The sequence below is a fragment of the Protopterus annectens genome, chromosome 11.part0, assembly GCF_019279795.1.
Source record: "Protopterus annectens isolate FY-2018-M chromosome 11.part0, PAN1.0, whole genome shotgun sequence".
Lineage (NCBI taxonomy): Eukaryota > Metazoa > Chordata > Ceratodontiformes > Protopteridae > Protopterus > Protopterus annectens.
The window spans coordinates 1,470,504,012-1,470,525,542 of record NC_056745.1 but is presented as its reverse complement, the minus strand read 5'-3'; positions in this window follow the sequence as shown (position 1 = coordinate 1,470,525,542).

The following is a 21,531-nucleotide window of genomic DNA, read 5'->3' as shown; positions in this document are numbered from 1 at the left end:
TGACTAGCTCTTTGTATCCTATGCTGCAGGATCACAAGGAAAGGCTATCTCAAAACAGACCATTTCAAAATGGATAGGACATTGTATCCGTTTCTGCTACACACACCATGGGAAACCTGTACCTGGTAACATTTAGGCCCCATTCCACCAGGGCTATAGCAACATCAGCAGCCTTCCTCAGAGGGGTACCAACCAAGGATATTTTGGAGGCTGCAACTTGGAGTTCAGTGCACACCTTCACCAAGCACTATCACTTACCTCTATACTCTAAAACCAGAGCTGGCTTTGCCACTGCAGTTCTGCAGGGCCTACTAGCTTCTCCAAACCCTGTTTAGTTCCACCGCCCATCCTTAGCTTTGGGATTCAACCCAAGTGTGATGACTGCAGCAATGTAACACGATGAACATAGTACAGTTTTGTACCTACCATAAATGTAGATGTTCGAGTAATCACACTGCTCAGTCCAGGTTACCCTCCCTCCATCCCCTCTGACCTAGCTGAACTTTTCTATACCTTTCTATCCTGTACAACCTTTGTGGTGTATTTGCTTGTAACTGAAGTTGTATTCCTTTTATATGTTTTATTAGCAATATGTATTTCCTACCTACTTGGGGGCACCTGACATCTGGGGCAAGAAAAACTGAAGAAAATGGCATCAGATGCCTCTTGTATACCCCTGGCGCACTGACGTCAATGAAGAAGTGACAGCAACCGACGCCGGACCAAGACTTTGGAACTCTGGCCGACTCCGGTACTGCCTGATGGCAGGATAAACCCTAGTGTGATGACTGCAGCAGTGTGAACACTCTAACATCTACATTTATGGTAGGTACAAAACTGTACTGTAGCTCAATTTAGAAAGAAACATGGGACAGCTGAGCTATAAAGCTCATGGAACAAAGTGATGTTGCATACTGCATTGCAAGTAACAACTAATAATTTACTGTATATTTCCTGTACAAAACTGAAACACAAAATACATTTTCATATGTAGTTCATAAAGTACAGTTTTCTGCTCTTACCTTACTTATCCTCCCACACAGCTGCTACATGTTTCCATGATTTACAACAAGGTCCTTCTGGAAAATAGGCAGATATTGCAACATTAACTATTGCTGTCTCACAACACTTAAGTGTTTTTAACTTAAAAGTTCTCAGTTTTGATGGTTTTTGTGGAAATCTGTAAACACTCCTGTCTGAATGGGTTTTCATCATGGGCTTCCATTTTCTGCCACACTACAAAGATGTATGGATATGTCAACTAGTGGGTACTCAGCACTGGCCGTAGCTGTGTGTGTGTTTTTGTGTGTTGGGGGAGCTATGTATCTTGACTTTATTACTAATTCACGTAACAGTACCGCACTGAATCCTCAGACTCTATCTGGAATGTATAAGACAAAATATTTTCTTCCTTCCTATAAACGTGAAACAAAATAGAATTTACAGTGCTGGGAACAAGTCATAGGTTCAAAGGCATTATACTTTTTAGATTATCCACCTTGTTTACTTTTTTTGGAAAGTAACCATCTCTAAAAATACCATTTTTTTAAATTCCACCCCTTCTTATTAAATTGATAGTTTTCAGTTTACTATGTTTTTTTAAAAAGTGATGGCATTCAGTAAAAATATACCATGTATTGTACAGTTTTGAAACAAAACTACAGTTCAGTATAGTAAGTAATTGTGGCTTTAAATCCCTCTATTTGTTCTCCATTGTTATTCGTCAACTAAGCTTGTAGAAAGCGATAAACATCTACAAAGGCTATCTTACTACAGCATTATTCATATATTGATGAAAGCATTCAACCAGGTGGGCCATTCACTTCTGAGAGGTGCACTCTTGGTGTACTCACCTAGTCCAAAAGCCATCAGCCAGTCCAAAACAACCTGTGTAAGGTGTTCCTACCAGGGACATTCTAGAAGCTACCACCTGGAGCTCTGTTCATACATTCACCAAACATTACCATTTACCACTTTTCTCTAAATCCAGAGCTGGCTTTGCCACTGCTGTCCTGCAGGGCCTTGTAGCTGGTCCTAATGCTGTATAATTCCCTCCACCCAACCATTGCTTTGGGAATCTACCCAAATTTAATGACTGTAACAGTGAAACACTAAGAACATAGTACAGTTGTGTGCACTTACCATAAATGTAGATGTTAGAGTGTATTCACTGTTGCAGTCCTGGTTACCCTCCCTCCAGCCCCCCCCTTTTTTTCTTTGGCTATATCTCTACTTTCTTTCACTATGCTTAAAAAGCCTTTTTGGTGCATTTGTTTTTGGGATTGGAGGTATATTTTTTGTTTCTAATTTTATTTGCTTACCATTTGGGGAAGACTTTGTTAATCAGGCCGACTGAGAGCAACCTGCCAGCAGATTACCCAAATGCAATGACTGCAACAGTGAATACACTCTAACATCTACATTTATGGTAGGTGTACACAACTGTATTTTTTGCATGAGAGGGGATGCATTGAATCGTTTCTATAAACTGGCAGTTCTGCATGAGAGGGGATGCATTGGATCATTTCTATAAACTGGCAGATGTCCTTCAAGAATGCAACTGCAGTCATAACATATGGGTTGTCCTGCCTCAGGCAGCCCTCGGTCGGCCGAATTCCAAAGTCTGGGTCTGGTGTCGGCTGGTGTCGCCTCCTCTCCGACATCACAATGGCTGGAGTATAAAGGCATCGGCCGACGCCATCTTCTTCAGTCTTTCTTGCCGCGCGGTGCCCGAAGCAGAAGCAGTTCGCAAGTGCCGGTCGGTCAGCTCCTGTGTTTTCAGTACCGAAGTCATCTAAAAGCTAAGTACCCCGTTGGGGAACATTTATTCTTGCCTCAGTCGATGTCAGAACAAATTGAGAAAGTTAATAATTGTTTGTCTTGTGGTAAACAAATACCTCATAAGGACTTCCATTCTCTCTGCCTTCCTTGCCTGGGCCCAGACCACGACGTCTCGGCCTGTGCTGCCTGTGCTTGCTTTAATAAGCGCACTCTCAGGCGTCGGGCAGAATTCGCCGAGGACTTCTTTGGTGAATCTTTTGCGTATATCATGCCGTCGGATCAACCGACAACCCAATCTGCTAAAAAACGCAAGGACCGGGACCGACATCCTCGGCCCGCGTCCCCTACCGATGTTGCTCCTAAACGCTCCAGGCCGACGACACAGCGTTATCACGACCTTCGGTCTCTGAGATCTCTCCAGTGCCGGTTGTTGATTTTCCTCCGGAAACCGAATTTCTGGATCTACTCGACAAGGTAACGCCTGCACGTGGGGCTGCTAGGCCTCCTGTATCCATGTCCATCAAGGCCTTTGCACGTGCTAAGGCCGCCAGTCAGGCCAAGGCCCATCCTAAACCTGCCCAGGCCCCTTCATCTGATAAGCAGATCATGTCTCTGGCTGCAGATCTTATTTCCCTTATCAGGGGGTCTCAGCCTCATCCGGACAGGGGTTCTCCGCCACCTGCAGAGAAAAGGCCTAGAACTGAGCAGGCGGACGACCTCTCCTCGGATGAAGCCTCTGGGGATTCTGAGCATTCTGATACTCAAGAAGAACCCTTCCAGGCCTATGAGGACTCTGATGCTGAGGAATCAATTCCCTCTGCCTCCCCTCCAGAGGATTTCTCATTTGGGGAAGTCCTGCATTCCATGAGGGAACATTTTCAATGACAGGGTCAGGAATTCTCTGACTCCAGGAAAAGGCTTTGTACTTTCCTCAAGCTTCCCCAGCACAGACCTTTGGCTATCCCTCCAGTTATGGATGTTTTGGATGATTTCTCTGACTCCATTTCCAACCCTGATTCTCTTCCTCCTGCTCCTGTCAAGCCGGACAGATATTATAGGGTCCCTGACACTCACAAGCACCTTTTTAAGGCCCACTCTGTGGATCTAGAAACTATTTCACAGGGCCCCAAGGGAGTGGCTTCCTCCTCTGCCAAAAACCCACTGCCAGCTGACAGAGAAGCAAGGTCCCTGGAGAGATGGGGTAAAAAAGTATATACTTCTACTACCCTAGCCATGAGGTCTCTTAACTGCCTTTTTCACATGTTTCACTACCAAGATTTTCTCCTGGATGATTTACAGAAAAAGTTAGCCTCTCCTGAGCCTATTGATAAAAAGGCACTGCAGGATCATATACATAACACTCAGCAGGTTAATAACCATTTTCTGCAGTGTGGTTATGATGCACTGGAAGCTTCATGTAGGGCAGCTATGACTGGGGCTGTGATACGTAGACATGCTTGGTTGAAGGATCAGTCTTTGCCTGACCATGTTAAAAGTAAAGTTACTGAATGCACCTTTGGAAAAACAAAAGCTTTTTGGTGCTACTGCACAAGATGTATTGAAATCCATAGAGGAAAAAGCAAAGTCAGTACAGACAGTCAAGGATTTCCTTCAGGTTCAGCCACCCAGATTCAGCAGAAACTGGCCCTCACAGAATTGGTCCTTCCCCGGCTCTGACAAGTTTCAAAGGGGCAAAAGCAGACGTTCCCGAGGTAGAGGTCAATACAGAGGATCTTACAGGGCCGCCACTGGCAACCTCCACATCAAAGAAGTGGCAGACAGTTCAGCTGCACCACAAGGACAATCGCAATGACTTCACTTTACCGCCTACAAAGGTTCAAAGAGAAGCACTTTTGGGCGGAAAATTAGCCTTATTCTCACAAAACTGGCATATCTTAACCAAAGACAATTGGATTCTGGATTTGATAGACAAAGGTTACAGATTCCACTTCCACACATTACCAATAAGACAAGGCATGCCAAACCTGCCACATCATCAAAGGGCAGAGGCACTCACTCAAGTTTCCAAGCTATTAAGTATAAAAGCAATAGAAAGGGTTCCTCCTCAGGAGCAAGGCCAGGGATTTTATTCAAGACTGTTCCTTGTTCCAAGAAAAGAAAACAAATGGAGACCCATACTGGACTTGTCAAATCTAAACACTTTCCTCATTGTGCCAAAGTTCAAAATGCTGACGTTGCAGCAACTTCTTCCCATGCTGGGCAAGGGGTCTTGGCTGGTCACTCTGGACCTCAAGGAGGCATACCTGCATGTCCCAATCAGACAAAGCTGCAGAAGATACCTCAGATTTCTTGCAGGGACAGAGCATTATCAATTCTCAGCATTGCCGTTTGGCTTATCTACTGTGCCCAGAGTGTTCATGAAATGCCTGGCATCAGTAGTGGCATACTGCAGACAGCAGGGGATTCAAATATACCCCTACTTGGACGACTGCTTCATACAAGCAGACAACAAACAAACCTTAAAAGGGAATTTGGACTATGTCATGCATCTACTGCAGGCCTTGGGATACACAGTCAACATTCAGAAGTCAAAATTACTACCATCCCAACAGGTTACATTCCTAGGAGCCAAACTGGACACGGAAACCCAAATGGCCTACCTCACAGAGGAAAAACAGCAGCATTTACCAGAGTACTTCAAAGTCCTAGCAAAGCTTTCCCAGCTGACTGCAAGGAAAATCCTGCAGGCCCTGGGTTTCATGGCATCTTGCATCCTTCTGATACCTTTGGCAAGACTTCATATGAGAAAGCTGCAATGGTATTTAAAAAACTTATGGTCTCAACACAACAGCAGCCTAGAGGACATAATCCCACTTATTCCATGTCTGCAGAAGGAATTTCTATGGTGGGCTCAAGCCAGTCAACTAAACAAAGGCATGTCTTTCAACAGACCTCAAGCAGGCCAAATGATTGCAACAGACGCCTCAGACCATGGATGGGGGGCGCATATGGAGGGCAGATACATTCAAGGTCTCTGGACGCCAAAGGAAAGACATCTGCACATAAACCAAAAGGAGATGTTGGCAGTGATACATGCCATCGAGACTTTCGAAAAATCACATTTTCTCTCAACTGACAAGGACATGGGGAAGACCGGACGTAGATCTTTTTGCTTCCCACTTAAATCATCACCTGGAAAAGTTCTGCACAAGGACTCACCACCCTTTAGCTTGGAAAACGGATGCTCTCTCCTTCAGCTGGAATTCTCTAAAAAATTTATGCATTCCCTCCCCTGCCTCTGCTGACCAAGGTGATACTGAAAATCAAAGCAGAACAACCAACAGGCATCTTGATAGCTCCAGACTGGCCAAGGCAACACTGGTACCCATTGCTATTGACCATAACTCTGACCAAACCATGGCCTCTGACCCTATGGCCCCTGCTCCTAATGCAACACAATTACAGGACTGTACATCAAGACCTGAAAACATTGCATCTGACAGCCTGGAGGCTACCATGACTTCAACACCTAACTCTCTTTCCAAATCTGTTCAAGAGATCTTGCTGGAAGCACGCAGACCTTCCACCAGAAAAACCTATTCAGCCAAGTGGAAGAGATTCAGCATCTGGAATGCCAAAAGGGGTCAGGACGCAGCATTACTGAGTATACCTCAGATATTAGAATACTTGGCAGAACTATTTCATACTAGGCTTTCATACTCCTCAGTAAAGATTCATGCCTCAGCAATCTCAGCAAAATACAACTGTGACCCTCCAGTGTTTTCTCATCCTCTGCTAAGACAGTTTCTAAGAGGGATAAAGAATATCAAACCTCCCAGAAAACAGCCAGTACCTGCATGGGACCTCAACTACGTGTTGGAAAAACTAACTCTTCCTCCATTTGAGCCAGCAGCAACCTCAGAAATGCAATTTCTTTCATGGAAGACTGCCTTCTTATTGGCAGTCACTTCTGCAAGAAGAGTTTCGGAGATACAGGCACTCATGGCAGTGCCCCCCTTCCTCATTTTTCATCAAGACAGAGTCTCTCTAAGAACCAATCCTACATTCGTGCCAAAAGTTGTTTCCAGGGTGTCTCTAAATCAAGCTATTCATCTGCCTACATTCTTCCCCAATCCTCAAAATAGGGGGGAAAAACTACTGCATACTTTGGACATACACAGACAACTACGCTACTACTTGGACAGAACTAAGGCCACCAGAAAGTCTGACCAGCTGTTTGTAGCCTATGCTGCTGGAGTACAAGGAAAAGCAATCTCCAAACAAACAATTTCAAAATGGATTGGACATTGCATCAGATTTTGCTATTCTTTTCATGGAAAAGGTGTGCCAGCCAATATTAGGCCACACTCCACCAGAGCTATAGCCACTTCCACAGCTTTCCTAAGAGGAATGGCAACAAAGGACATTTTAGAGGCTGCTACATGGAGCTCCGTGCATACATTTACCAAGCACTACCACCTGCCCTTATACTCCAGATCCCGAGCAGGCTTTGCTTCGGCAGTCCTGCAGGGGATTTTAGCTACACTATCCTTATCATAGTTCCATCCACCCCTAGCTTGGCTATGGTATTCAACCCATATGTTATGACTGCAGTTGCATTCTTGAAGGACATAGTACAGTTTTGTACCTACCATAAATGTAGATGTAGATATGCAACTGCAGTCGGATTTTCCCACCCTCCTACCCCTCTGTAGCCTTCTTTTTGGGTCCCTACCCCCCTTTTCCCTTCAGCTGGGGGTATCTCCTATGGTGTATCTGTTTATTACTGTTGTGCATGTTTGGGATTATTTTTATCCATTTACCAAATTTAGCCTTCCTAAGAGGGCACCTGACATCTGGGGCAAGAAACACTGAAGAAGATGGCGTCGGCCGATGCCTTTATACTCCAGCCATTGTGACGTCGGAGAGGAGGCGACACCAGCCGACGCCGGACCCAGACTTTGGAATTCGGCCGACCGAGGGCTGCCTGAGGCAGGACAACCCATATGTTATGACTGCAGTTGCATATCTATCGGACATCTACATTTATGGTAGGTACAAAACTGTACTTTTTGCATGAGAGGGGATGCATTGGATCATTACTATAAACTGGCAGTTTTGCATGAGAGGGGATGCATTGGATCATTTCTATAAACTGGCAGTTTTGCATGAGAGGAGATGCATTGGATCAGTTCTATAAACTGGCAGATGTCCTTCAAGGATGCATCTGCAGTCATCACATATGGGTTGTCCTGCCTCAGGCAGCCCTTCGGTCGGCCGGATTCCAAAGTCTGGGTCCGGCGTCGGCTGATGTCTCCCTTTCCCCGACTTCAGAGTGCCTGAGGGGATGCATTGGATCATTTGAGTCTACAGTGCCTGGGTATTTATATTATATGGAGAAGTGAGGAGGCAGTACTGTAGCAAATGGAAAGGTTCCTTCAAAAGCCCAACACTCAGAGAATCCTTATTTTTAACTGTCGCTGTCTTTAAGGTACTGTGTGTTGATGGAAAATAGGTGTAAAACTTAACATTATTTGGAACAAAAGGTTGCTAAAAGTATAGTGGTGTCTTCTTTTAGTCATCACTTTTCTATACTTTTGTGTGGATGGTATTGTTTCTTTGACTTGTGCTTGTAAAACATGCTTTCATTGAGGTACTCTTGATTTTAGTTCCTTAATGGCTCTTTCTTACTCAGCAAAGATGTAAACTTTTGTACATTTGCCACTTCACCAAAACTGCTTGTACAGTTAAAGGAGCCGATATTTTATTTTTGATGTGCCTTAATTTTTGACTTGTACCAAACCAGGTCTACGTTGAATCACCGAATTTACAGTTCAACGAAACCCACTTCGCATGGGACCAGTTCTCCAAAAAGCTGATCAACCTAAACCACGGACTGCTGAAAACCTTTCCCTGTGAAAGAAACCACTTGGCCACCTCGAATAAACCCAAAAAGGAGCAAAATTAAGCCCACCCAAGTGGGAGGCCTCACCTCCCACATACCCCCCTTACTGAAATATACCAACTCCAAGATCACACTACACTGACGACAGGCAAAATTCACCATGGTGACCAAGTGGTTCTTTTAACAGGAAAAGGTTTTTGGCAGTCTGTGGTTTCAGTTGATTGTTTTTTCGAAGAACTGGTCTCTGATAAATGGGTTTTGTTGAACTGCAAATTCGGTGATTCAATGAAGACCCACCAACCATAATCAAGCCTCCCTGACCACCTCATTGACCCATCTGTTTTTCTGTCCTGCCTGGCATTAGAATCTTGCTTCACCTTTTGTGGGTTGGGGGCTTATCCCATAACCGTGAAGGAGTGCTTTTCCGTAACCTCAGCTTCTGTCTGTTAAGTAAGATGAGTTTGGTTCTGGTAGCCCAACTGTGGTGAGTACATATCTAAGTGTACGCCTATCTCCTCACCATCTGCTGGCTGTGAAGTGACATACAGAGCCTTCTATCCCAGTACTGCACATAAGAATGCTCAGCACTGCTGTACTCCAGCTGGCAAGTGTGCAGCACATTTTTTGGAAGGCCATTATAGCAGGAACTGTGTGTTAAGGTCATTTTTCTTGGCCTTTGTCAGTTAGATGCCCCAGCAGTGGACTCCTAACCAACCTGCCTGTCTGAAAGATGGGTCAGCCATCTGGGGCCACTATTAAAATTGGCGTCACCTGCTCTGGGACTGCAGTCAAAGCATAATCTGTGTACGTCAAGATGTCAAGGTGCTAACATCATTTTATTGTTTTTTGTGCAGCTTTTTGGGTTTTGTAGTGAAGTATTATCTTAAATACTTGTATTATTGTATGAACTTCATGTTGGGATTACTGATGCTCTAACACTTTATTGCAACATTTCATGAACTTTTACCACTTGAGCCGGGGAGGGTGGGAAGTTATCTAGGAAGGAGTTGAGGAGAGAGAACAAATTTTCTGTTGTACGTAATAGTAATAGAGATGGATGATAAAGGATGAAGAATGATGCAGTTTCAGTGTTATTGTGTCAAGGAAACAATTTTATGACACTGGAACTACAGATAAACATCTCTGTTATTTCTTTCTGATAATATAAAAGTCAAACCAAAGATTTAACAGCTCAGGCTTTTCTCTGACCATTTTCCAGGAGTTCCTGGAATCTTCTTCTTCCACCTCCCAATTATGCTAAGCTAAGGTAATGTAGCCATATAGATAAAGCTAATACATTATCAGTATGATGAACGTAGTACAGTTGGGTAAGTAAACTTGCCATAACTGTTGATTTTTGAATGACCACTGCTGCAGTAGCCACTCCCTCCCTCTTCAATTTTGGTTTGTTGTGTATGCCAAGGTGAAGGCATTTATTTTCTGTTTTTCCAAGTATTGCTGTTAAAGGGTCAGCATCTCTCTCTGGTGGCATGAAAGCTGTGAAGGGCTTTGCGCCCAAGCCTGTCTTTTTAGACAGTTCAGCTCAAACTAACTGGTGGTTTGTGCATGTGAAAAGTGCTTGAAACTTTGGAAGCTGGCTGGCTGTTATAGCCCATGCAAGGTATAAACTGTTGTGTGTTATGCAGGATATAACCTGTATAGCTAAGTGTACTGCAGCAGTGATTATTCAAACATCTAACGATGTTCCAATTGTAATCACTGTTGCAATATTCATAACTGATGAGTTTTCTTTACTGAAGATGTTCGTGTTACCCTGCTGCAGTCATCACACTTGGGTTATTCTGTCATCAGGTGGTCCCGCAGTCGGCCGGATTTCCAAAGTCTTGGTCTGACGTTGGTTGCTGTCACCTCATCCCTGACGTCAGTGCGCCAGGGGTACATATATAGCAACCGACGCCATTTTCTTCAGTCTTTCTTGCCGCGCGGTGCCCGAAGCAGAAGCAGTTCGCAAGAGCCGGTCGGCCGACTCCTGAGATTTTCGAATTCGAGTTTCAGACCGAAGTCTTCTATAAAGCTAAGTACCCCATTGGGGAAACTTTTCTTGCCTCAGACCGATGTCAGAAAAAGTTAACAATTATATTTCTTGTGGGAAGCAAATACCTCATAAGGATTTTCATTCTTATTGTATACCCTGCCTAGGCCCTGATCACGATGTCACTTGTCGTTTTTGTGCTAGATTTAATAAACGTACTATTAAAAGACGATTTGATTTCACACGACACTTTTTTGGCAGAAAATTTAATTATAACATGCCGTCGGAGCTACCGACTACCGGCGTGCACAAAAAGCGCAGGGAAAAGGATCGACAGCCCAGGCCTAAGCCCGATTCCGAGGCCTCGGTTGATCCGGTCTCCGGTTCTCCTGTTGTCAGCGAGGCTCCGACGCAGCCTCTGACTACCGCAGTTGAGGAACCCGAGACCGCTACGGATATTTTGAAGGAATGTACTAGGCCGACGCAGCCTTTTACTTCAGGCCCTACCGACTACTTGCCTTCCAAGGACGCCGGTACTTCTGAAACACCTTCGCCTTCTGAAGGCGTTTTCAGACAGACTCTTACAGTCAAAGTTTTCAAAATCGAAGACTCCTTCCAAATCGAAAAAGGCTTCACTTCAGTCTCCTTTTCAAGGTCCTATGCCTAAGAAAAAGATGCTCAAGATGGCTGAAGATCTGATTTCCCTTATCAGGGGTTCCCAGCCTCCTCCTGACAAAAGGCCCAGACAAGAGGAAGAATCTTCTTCCTCTGAACAACTGTCCATTTCTTCGGATTCCTCTGAAGACCAAGACTATTCCTTCTCTCCTTATGAAGATTCTGATGCTGAGGACTGTATTCCCTCAGCTTCCCCTCCAGAAGATTACTCTTTTGGGGAAACGTTACACACTATGAGGGAACATTTCCACTGGGAAGGTCAGGATTACTCTGATTCCAAGAAAAGGGTCGGAGAGTTTCTTTTACTCCCCCAACACAGACCTCTAGCCATCCCTCCTGTTTTGGACATTGTGGATGATGTTTATTTAGAATCCAGTTTCAACCCTGACTCTCTGCCTCCTGCCACGGCCAAGCCTGACAGATACTACAGAGTACCTGATTCCCATAAATTCCTTTACAAAAGCCCAGTAGCTGACCCAGAGACCATCTCCCAGGGTCCCAAGGGGGCTAAGGCTTCCATGGCTAAAAATCCAGTACCTTCTGAAAGAGATTCAAGAGCACTAGACAGATGGGGGGAAAAAGGTTTACACCTCAGCCACTTTAGCTATGAGAGCTCTAAACTGTCAATTACATATGCTTAAGTATCAGCAATTTCTGATCTCTCAGTTAAAACAAAAGATAACGACCCTTCCTCAACAATCTGAATTGAAAGAAGTACAGGATTTGTTGCATGCCACCGAGCAGGTGGGCAAACATACCTTACAATGTGGGTTTGACTCTTTGGAGCCCTCCTGCAGAGCAGCTGTCACTGGATCAGTTATACGTAGGCATGCCTGGTTAAAGGAACAAAGACTGCCTGAACATGTTAAAGCAAAACTACTAGATGCTCCCTTGCAGCAGGATGTTCTTTTTGGTGTTAAAGCAGAAGAAGTTTTAAAGAAAATGGAAGATAATGCAAAATCAATGCAGACAGTCAAAGATTTCCTACAGGTACAACCCCCTCGCTTCAGCTGAAATTGGCCAACCAAAAATTGGTCCTTTCCGGCCACTGACAGGCCTCAGAGGGCTAAATACAGGTGCCCAAGCGGCAGAGGACAACCACAAGCTCAGTATAAACCTCACCAATGGACCACTCCAACCCAGAAGGGAGGAGAAGACAGGTCTCAAGCCACCAGAAGGCAAACTCAATGACTTGCACCTCAGCTGGCCAAACAAAACTCTTTTGTCAGCCCCCCTGGGGGGGAAACTAGCATTATTTGTAGACTGGCACATGGTCATAATGGACAAATGGGTCCTAGACATAATTTTACGAGGATACAGATTCCACTTTCACACCTTAACAATAAAAAGAGGAATGCCAAACCTGCCACAAAATCAAAGGGCAGAGGCTCAAAAACAAATTTCAGCTCTCATGGCCATGAGAGCCATTCAAAGGGTACCAACTCAAGAGCAAGGCCAAGGATTTTACTCAATACTCTTCCTAGTACCCAGGAAAGAAAATGCTTGGAGACCAATTCTGGACCTTTCAATTCTAAACACTTACTTACACGTTCCCAAATTCAAGATGCTAACACTACAGCAGCTACTTCCCATGTTGGGCAAGGAAGCATGGCTGGTAACGTTGGACCTCAAGGAGGCATACCTGCATGTCCCTATCAGACAAAGTTGCAGAAGATACCTCCGTTTCATTGCAGGCTCAACCCATTATCAATTCTCTGCACTGCCCTTTGGCTTATCTACTGCGCCCAGAGTATTCACAAAATGCCTGGCACCAATGATTGCATACTGCAGACAAAGAGGAATACAAATATGTCCATACCTGGACGACTGCCTCATCCAAGCAGAAAGAAAATACATACTTTTAAAGCATCTGGCATTTGTCAAAAATGTGAGTGCTCTGATCCTTTCTCATACAACATCTGGCTTTTGTGAAGCATCTACTAAATTGTCTGGGATACACAGTAAACGAAAAGAAGTCAAAACTAGTACCCTCACAAAAAATGACATTCCTGGGTGCCCAGAAGGCTTATCTTACACTAGACAAGCAATTACAACTGACTCAATATTTCAAGACAATGGCAACAAAGACCCAATTAACTGCAAGAAAGATTCTGCAGGCTTTGGGCTTCATGGCATCTTGCATTCTGATAATACCATTTGCAAAACTGCATATGAGGAAATTACAATGGTACCTAAAAAGCGTATGGTCTCAACACAGCCACAGCTTGGACACAGTGATATCTCTCCTGCCCTGCCTTCAACAGGAATTTCTATGGTGGGCACAGGCATGTCACCTCAACAAGGGTCAGCCTTTCACCTTGCCCCCACCCAGGAAAACTATCACAACAGATGCTTCAGACTATGCCTGGGGGGCTCACATGGCAGGGCAATGCATTCAAGGCCTATGGACTGCAGAACAAAGAAAACTGCACATAAACCAAGAAGAGATGCTAGCTGTACAGAAAGCTCTGACAGCCTTCAAGGATCTACTACAGCCTGGACAACTGACAATAAAGACTGACAACACCACAGTAATGTGGTACATAAACAAACAAGGGGGCACACATTCCTATCCTCTTTGTAGGCAAGCAATAATCTTATGGAACACAGCTCTGACCTACCAAGTCCAGTTACAAGCTCACTTCCTGCCAGGACAGAAAAACACATTGGCAGACGACCTAAGCAGAAACATCAAAGATCCCCACGAGTGGAAACTAGACCCTCAAATATTTGCAATGATAACTCAAAGATGGGGCCTACCAAATATAGACCTGTTTGCCAGTCCTCAAAACTACCAGCTGACAAAATTTTGTACAAGGACATTCCACCAACAAGCTTGGAAAGTGGATGCTCTCTCCTTCAGTTGGAAAAACCTGACAGCATATGCCTGTCCTCCATTACCTCTTCTCACAAAGGTTCTTTTGAAGGTCAAAAAGGAGAAACCTCGAATGATTCTCATAGCCCCAGACTGGCCACACCAGCACTGGTACCCACTATTGAAGAATATGGCTCACAGCCCACCATGGATATTGCCTCAAATACCTCATTTGCTCACTCAGCAAGACAAGCAGATTCTGCACAGCCAGATCAAAACCTTAAACCTGCCTGCATGGCAAATCAATTAAGCAGCCAACCAGCCCCTCTTTCACAAGCAGTACTGGATGTTATTCTAGAAGCCAGGAGGCCAAGCACCAGGAAGGCTTACTCGGACAAATTTAAAAGGTTTTCTGCTTGGAACCAAGCTAAAGGCCAAGACACAACTCAGCCTCATATGCCTCACATTTTGCAGTATTTAACTGAGATGCTGCATAAAGGACTTTCCTTCTCCTCAATTAAAATCCATGCTTCAGCTATTTCAGCTCACTACGACACAAATCCACCTTTATTTTCAAATCCACTCCTAAGGCAGTTCCTCAGAGGGGCAAAAAACATTAGACCACCTAGAAGAGCTCCTACACAAACATGGAACCTCAACTTTGTGCTGGAAAAACTAACATTGCCTCCCTTTGAACCAGCTTTTTCTGCAGACCTTCAGTTCCTATCTTGGAAGACTGCCCTGCTCCTGGGAATAACTTCTGCTAGGAGAGTTTCAGAATTCCAGGCACTTATGGCAGTGGAACCTTTCCTCATTTTTCATCAAGGCAGAGTTTCTCTACGAACTAATCCTTCCTTCATGCCTAAGGTGGTTTCCAGCGTAGCTTTAAATCAAACCATCCATCTACCCGCTTTCTTCCCCGATCCACAGAACAAAGGTGAGAGACTCCTACATTCCTTGGACATTCACAGGCAGCTTCGATATTACTTGGATAAAACTAAGGCTTTCAGAAAAACTGACCAGCTCTTTGTTTCCTATGCTACAGCTCCTCAAGGGAGGGCCATTTCCAAGCAAACCTTTTCTAAATGGATAGGCCATTGCATAAGTTTCTGCTATACCCATCATGGGAAACCAGTTCCTCCTACCATTAGATCCCACTCCACCAGGGCAACAGCTACCTCTACGGCCTTTCTCAGAGGGGTTCCTACCAAGGAAATTTTAGAAGCTGCAACTTGGAGTTCTGTACACACCTTCAACAAACACTACCACTTACCTCTTTATTCTAAGTCCAGGGCAGGCTTCGCCACTGCAGTTCTGCAGGGACTCATTGCCTCCTCTAACCCTCTATAATGCCTCCACCCTACCTTAGCTTTGGGACTCAACCCAAGTGTGATGACTGCAGCAGGGTAACACGATGAACATAGTGCAGTTTTGTACCTATTATAAATGTAGATGTTGAGTGTTCCCCCTGCTGCAGTCCAGGTTACCCTCCCTCCAACCCCTCTGATCTATTGGCTAAATCTCTGATATGCCTTACTGATGTATTTACTTATAGCTGAAGGGTTTTTGTGTCTGTACAGTGTTCTCACTTTTTGGTACTGATTTGGGTCACCTTTTTGGGGCACCTGATATCTGGGGAAAGAAAAACTGAAGAAAATGGTGTCTGTTGCTATATATGTACCCCTGGCGCACTGACGTCAGGGATGAGGCGACAGCAACCGACGTCGGACCAAGACTTTGGAAATCCGGCCGACTGTGGGACCGCCTGACGACAGGATAACACAAGTGTGATGACTGCAGCAGGGTTAACACTCTAACATCTACATTTATGGTAGGTACAAAACTGTACTTTTGGCCGAGGTACCAAAACTTTACTTTCCTGAGGATGTACATCTGACAGGTGACATTAGCTCGTGTGTCAGGTTATAGTATGGCTGTATGCACGAGATTCCCTAATTTATCTTGAGGCCAGCCTGAATGCAGATCATGCACCTGTCAAAGTGATCCATGTTTAGTCGTTGGTACCATTGCTTTGCTATTAGTTATCATATAAGTGCCCCATTGGGGAACCTTCCTTTTCTTGTTTCTTAGACTGTGGTTTTAAATTTGTTAGATGCCAGCTAGGAGGGGTAAGTGCAAGCATGGTAGGCATATCCCATATGAGGACTTGCACACTTGCCTAGGCCCAGGACACTACTAAAATTCTTTTCCATTTGTCAGCCATTTGTACCAAAGACCTTCAGATAGAGACTTTCCTCACACAATGCCTTTCTTGAAACTCTGAAATGCGTAGTTCAGTCTAAAATGGAGACTCTGGCTCTGATGTCATGCTTTCCCCCAAGAAGAAGCTTGAGACCTGAAATGATTCACAGTCCAACATCTGAGTTAGATGTACCTGCTGGGGTAATAAAACTTGAGGTACATCAGATTGCCTGTCAGGCACCTGCTACTGAGAAATTGTTGGAGGATGGTATGGCCCCTGAAGCCTTGCAGATTGCAATACCTCAGACAAACCTTGTCTCGTCACCGAAGGCCCAAACACAATCCCTCAGATCTCCCCTAAAAGTAAAAAAAAAAAAAACAAAAGACCAAGCAAGTGACCTACCATATCCCTTCCAGATAAAAAGAATGGAAGGACTTCTGTCGGTGCTTATTTTAAGCCATCATGGCCTTGAAGCTTCCATCATTTGTGACCATGGTAACTCCAACCACACCAAAAAAAAAACACTCCTTGGATTCGTCCTCCTCTGAAGAAGATCCAAAACCAGATTACGACCATTGTCTGGGTTATCCTTCCCAACTCCAGTGTCCTGAGTGCGTCTTCTCAGATGGGGATTCCCATTTGCATGACTCCCCTTTAGAAGAGATTTCCTTTGGGGAAACTATTCAGAGTGTTAAGACAGATCTCTGAGGTACACCTGTGACACTACAGCCTTCTGGAGAGGAGTACTCCAGCTCCTTCACTAGGATACATTTCATTCTTCTTCCTTAAAACCTGACTCTAAGCCACCTGCTTCTAAAAGACCAGATAGGTTTGATAAGGTCCTTAATAAGCTTAAATTCCCATATAGAAATCCTATGCCTGATCCTGCAGCAGTGTCTTTCTCCTTGGATAAAGCCATCCAAGCTGCTTCCCACCATACCTCTCAACTGTGTAGACTTTTGCAGACTGTCCAGATTTTTGCCTCAAATATTTGGTCTGTTCCTCATAAAATCTGTGGTTTTCTGGCAAACCACAGAGAATTGAAGTAATTAAAAATTACCAAATAATGGCATATATCTAAGTTTCAGACTTGAAGTTATCCTTTAGAAAATGCTTGCTGACACAAAACCTGTTGTTGCAGATTTTTAAGTTTATGAGAACAATATTTAAAATCTGTCCCTATTTTTGGGCCTTTGTCCTCCCATTGTTTAGGCTTGGTCAGGATTTCTTGCGTTGAGGTTGAGAGGTATGCTTCCCTAATGCCCTCCCCTTAGACAAAGACAGCAGGCCATGGATAGGTGGGGTAGGAAAGTCTAAACCTCCTCATGCTGTGTCTGTGCTACAGTCTCTGCATAAGGTTATGAACAAAACCGAACAGCAAATGCAGTTTCTTCTGTGTTTCAAGCTACACAAATAGGTAGAGACAGCATCATTTGCAGCTGTGATGCAGTGGACACTATGTCTAGGGCTGCTGCCACAGTCTGTGGTCAGACAATATGTATAACTTTGGGGTCAGCCTAGTGAAAATCTTGGATTCCCCTTTTGACAGTGAACTTTTGTCTAGACCACAAACTTGTCATTTACATAACTTTGCAAGAGCAAAGCAAGACCATGAAAAACTGCAGGCCAAATCCACTTTGTTTGCTTGTTGAGATCCTAGGTCCTTTCACAGACATAGAAGCGTACCTATGAAGAGATTTTCTGACAAACCACAGAGGGATTTCCCTTCAGGGAGGCTTTCTTTTGGAAGCAAAACTCTGTGATCATCTTCCATTCCCTCTCCCTTGATTCCTATACCCCCTTATCAAAAAGCCTTTCACTCTTTCTTCCATTTCTGGGAGGTGATAACTAAGGACAGATTGGTTCTGACCGGGTCTATATTACGTGATCGAGTGCTAAGGTGATAGAACATCTTAACATCGACCACTTAATATCGAAAGCAAAAAACAGCGAACAGCCAGTTCATTGGATTTTACCTTTTTCTCCACTGTGGAGCGGTCTTGGAGTTGGTATATTTAATTGGTGGGGGGGGGGTGTGGGGCAGAGCCCTCCCCCCACTTAGTTTGGCTATAAAGTTAATTTATTTTTAGTGGCCAATAATGTTTCCCGGTGGTGTTAGATATTACTTGGTTGATCTTAAGGTGTTCGATCACCTTAGCATTCAGTCACGTAATATAGACCAATTCTGACCATTATCAAAGAGGGCTGTGCCATATCTTGAGAAAGCATCCCCTCTCTAGAAGGGATTCCCCATCCACCTCCTAACCAGCTCACTGTGATCTTGTCCCATTATGAAGGACTTGCTAATGCAAGGCACCACAGAAGTATCTTCATCCTTCATAGGGAAATGTTTCATTCTGATGTAAGTTTTCATTCTGTCCCCAACTAATTTTTGGTTTGATCCCTTGGATCCAACTCGTCCTTTGCAAAACCTTGTGGCAACCAAGAACTGTCTAGCTTCTCCCTTACTCAAAATGCCCCAACCCCATTTACCTTGGATCTCATTTGCTAAGATGTGGTTGCCAATGCTCTCGAACCCTTGTCAGTTTTTTATAAAACGTATTGTTGATCCCTTTCCTAGTTTTAAAAATTACTTTAAAATTTCCCTTACCTGTTTAACTTTTTGTGGTACTTTCTAAATGTTTTGAATTTTTTTCCCTTTTTGTGTACCGTGTGTACCTCTGATACTCGTTAGTATCCTTTCCTCTAACTAGCATAGTTTTAAAGTACCATTCTTAGTAGCCTTTTTTACTGTCGTCTTCTCTTTTTAAAAAAAAAAAAAAAAAGGTAAAAAATAAATTGGTTATTAGAATGAAACTGTATTTCTGTCCGTCTTAGGATTGGCTGTACTGTTAAAATGGCAGATAAAGCTCCAGCAGGTTTCAAAAAATGTATAAAGTGTGAGCATAAGTTGCCTTTGTCAGACACCCACACTTTGTGTGTTTATTGCTTGGGACTTCCATATTTTTATTTATTTAACATTTGTTGACCGGGAATGTCCGACTAGGTTCCACAGAGCCTGTTTTCAGCGGAGGCCCGGGGAGAAATGCTCCAGATGCATGTCTTTGGAATGCCATGCATTTAATCCCAGGGCTCTAGTAGACAGCAAGAATAAACATAATCTTACTTTTTTGGAGAGGTTATATCGGTGGGAAAATCTCCAAGTATTAAGGCAAAGGTGAATCCTTTTGTCCCCAAGGCCTTTGGCATCTGAATCTTCTAAAAAGGACTACATTCTAAGGATGCGACCTCAGCCTTGGATCCAAAGAAATAAAAAATGTCAGATCCAAAGTCTTCAAGTCTGACAAAGTCAGAATTATCTGATCCTACCTTACTGGATCAGACAGTTTCTAAGTCAGATTCTAATGCTACTTAAGCACTCAAATGTTATATTGCCAAGGACAATGGTACTCCATCATCAGACCCAGTGCCCTTGAGTACTCTCTGTTTTTGGAATGACCCAGATCCCCATCATTTTTGTCCATTCATCCTTCTAGGAGTCTTACAGAAGATGATGTGGAGAGAGTGGTGAGGAAGATTCTCTTGACTGGGGGGACAGATGGGTATTCCGTAGGCTCCTACCCCCTGCATCAGGAGATCCACTTATCTACAGCAACGCCGATCCAAGTTCCTCCTCTGACTGTGGTTACTGTTAGAGTCCCTGGATCTGGATCCGATTGTCTTGGATCGTAGGATCACGTGGTCCTCTGATGAGAAGCATTCTGTGAGTGCTCTGATCCTTTCTGAGCCAAAACCTCCTTGTCAGATCTGAGGTGTTGCAGTCAACTATGCAGTTTTTGGTGCCATGTTTGTGCCTCGGAGCCTTGGCATTGGACAGCACGGCTCCGCCGTCCACTTTGGGGATTTTGCCCTCAAAGCCAGGGAAGACAGTCATCTAAAATCTTCCCTTTTTGGATCTGGAGTTCTCTCTCTCTCCGGGATAGTCAGTCTGCCTTTGAGGTTGTGAAGAGAGTTTTCATACCTCACCGGAACTGACAGATCCATCCTCCTTGGATCCTAAATCTGTAACCTTGATGTCCCACCACTCAGAACCTCACCAAGTCTTTACATAGAGACAGCCAGTACCAAAACTCCAAATACCCCAGATATCTTGATTGTCTTTGGATACCTCTCCAGAGCACCCCACTGAGGAGGTCCCTAAGAAGACGTGCAAGAGGAAACATATAGACTCGCCTGAGGAGTCCATCACAGAAGGTACAAGTTTTGTTAAAGATCTTTCATTCAGAGACATCTTCAAAATCTTTAAGCTGAGAGCTGGCTGGACACCCGGCAACCCTTTTCCTGAGGAGTCCATATTCCTGGAGGCCTTTGGTCATGGATCATCTACCTCCTGGGTGACCTCATCCGCCGACAAGCTCATTCAGTTGATCTCTTAACGGGCATGGCAAGAACCTGGCACTATTGAGCCCATACCTTGGAGACCAGATAAGATTATGGCACCACCAGCAAATAACCAGTTTTGGGGGAAAGGTGCCCTTTGATGCCATGTCGTAGCAACGGGCATTGTAAAGGAACTTGCTGAGGGGAGTTCCACTGTGCATCCCACCAACTGGGAGTCCCGGGCGATGGACAACTTTGGGGAAGTGTGTCTGCTTCAGATACATTTGCCTTAAGGTCCCTGCACTATTTGGCACACTTACCTGACTTCAGAGGGACTTGATTAAAGAGTTGTCAAATACCCTCTCGTGAGCTGTTTCTGAAGAAGGTCAGGCATCTGTGACTTCCTTGAGGTTGATTTCATATGTAGTAGAAGGAACCTCAAGGGCAGCAGGTTCAGGCATTTCCATTAGGAGGCATTTCTGGATGCACTTGTGTGATGTTGCAGAGCCCTTAAAGTCCTCATTCATCAATACCCCCTTTGATGACACTTTTTATTTGTCTGAAAGGTGAAGGGCACACTTTTCAGGTGTGAAAAGGATGTTAAGACCTTGTCTGAAGTGGGCGTTTATTTTGTGACCCCTCAGAGACCCTTTTCAAGGTATCAGTGGGTGGATGAAAAATGTGGCTCAAGTCTTAAGGTCCATTCCAAGACAACTGTATAGGAGGGAACTAATGGCCAAAGCTGCCCCCATGACAGAACCAAAACAGGATTCCAGGGAGTCTTTTTGACTAACTATCAGTACTCCTGAAAGGAGGCCCAATTGCCCACCTGTGTTGGCAGTTGGGGGATGTTCATC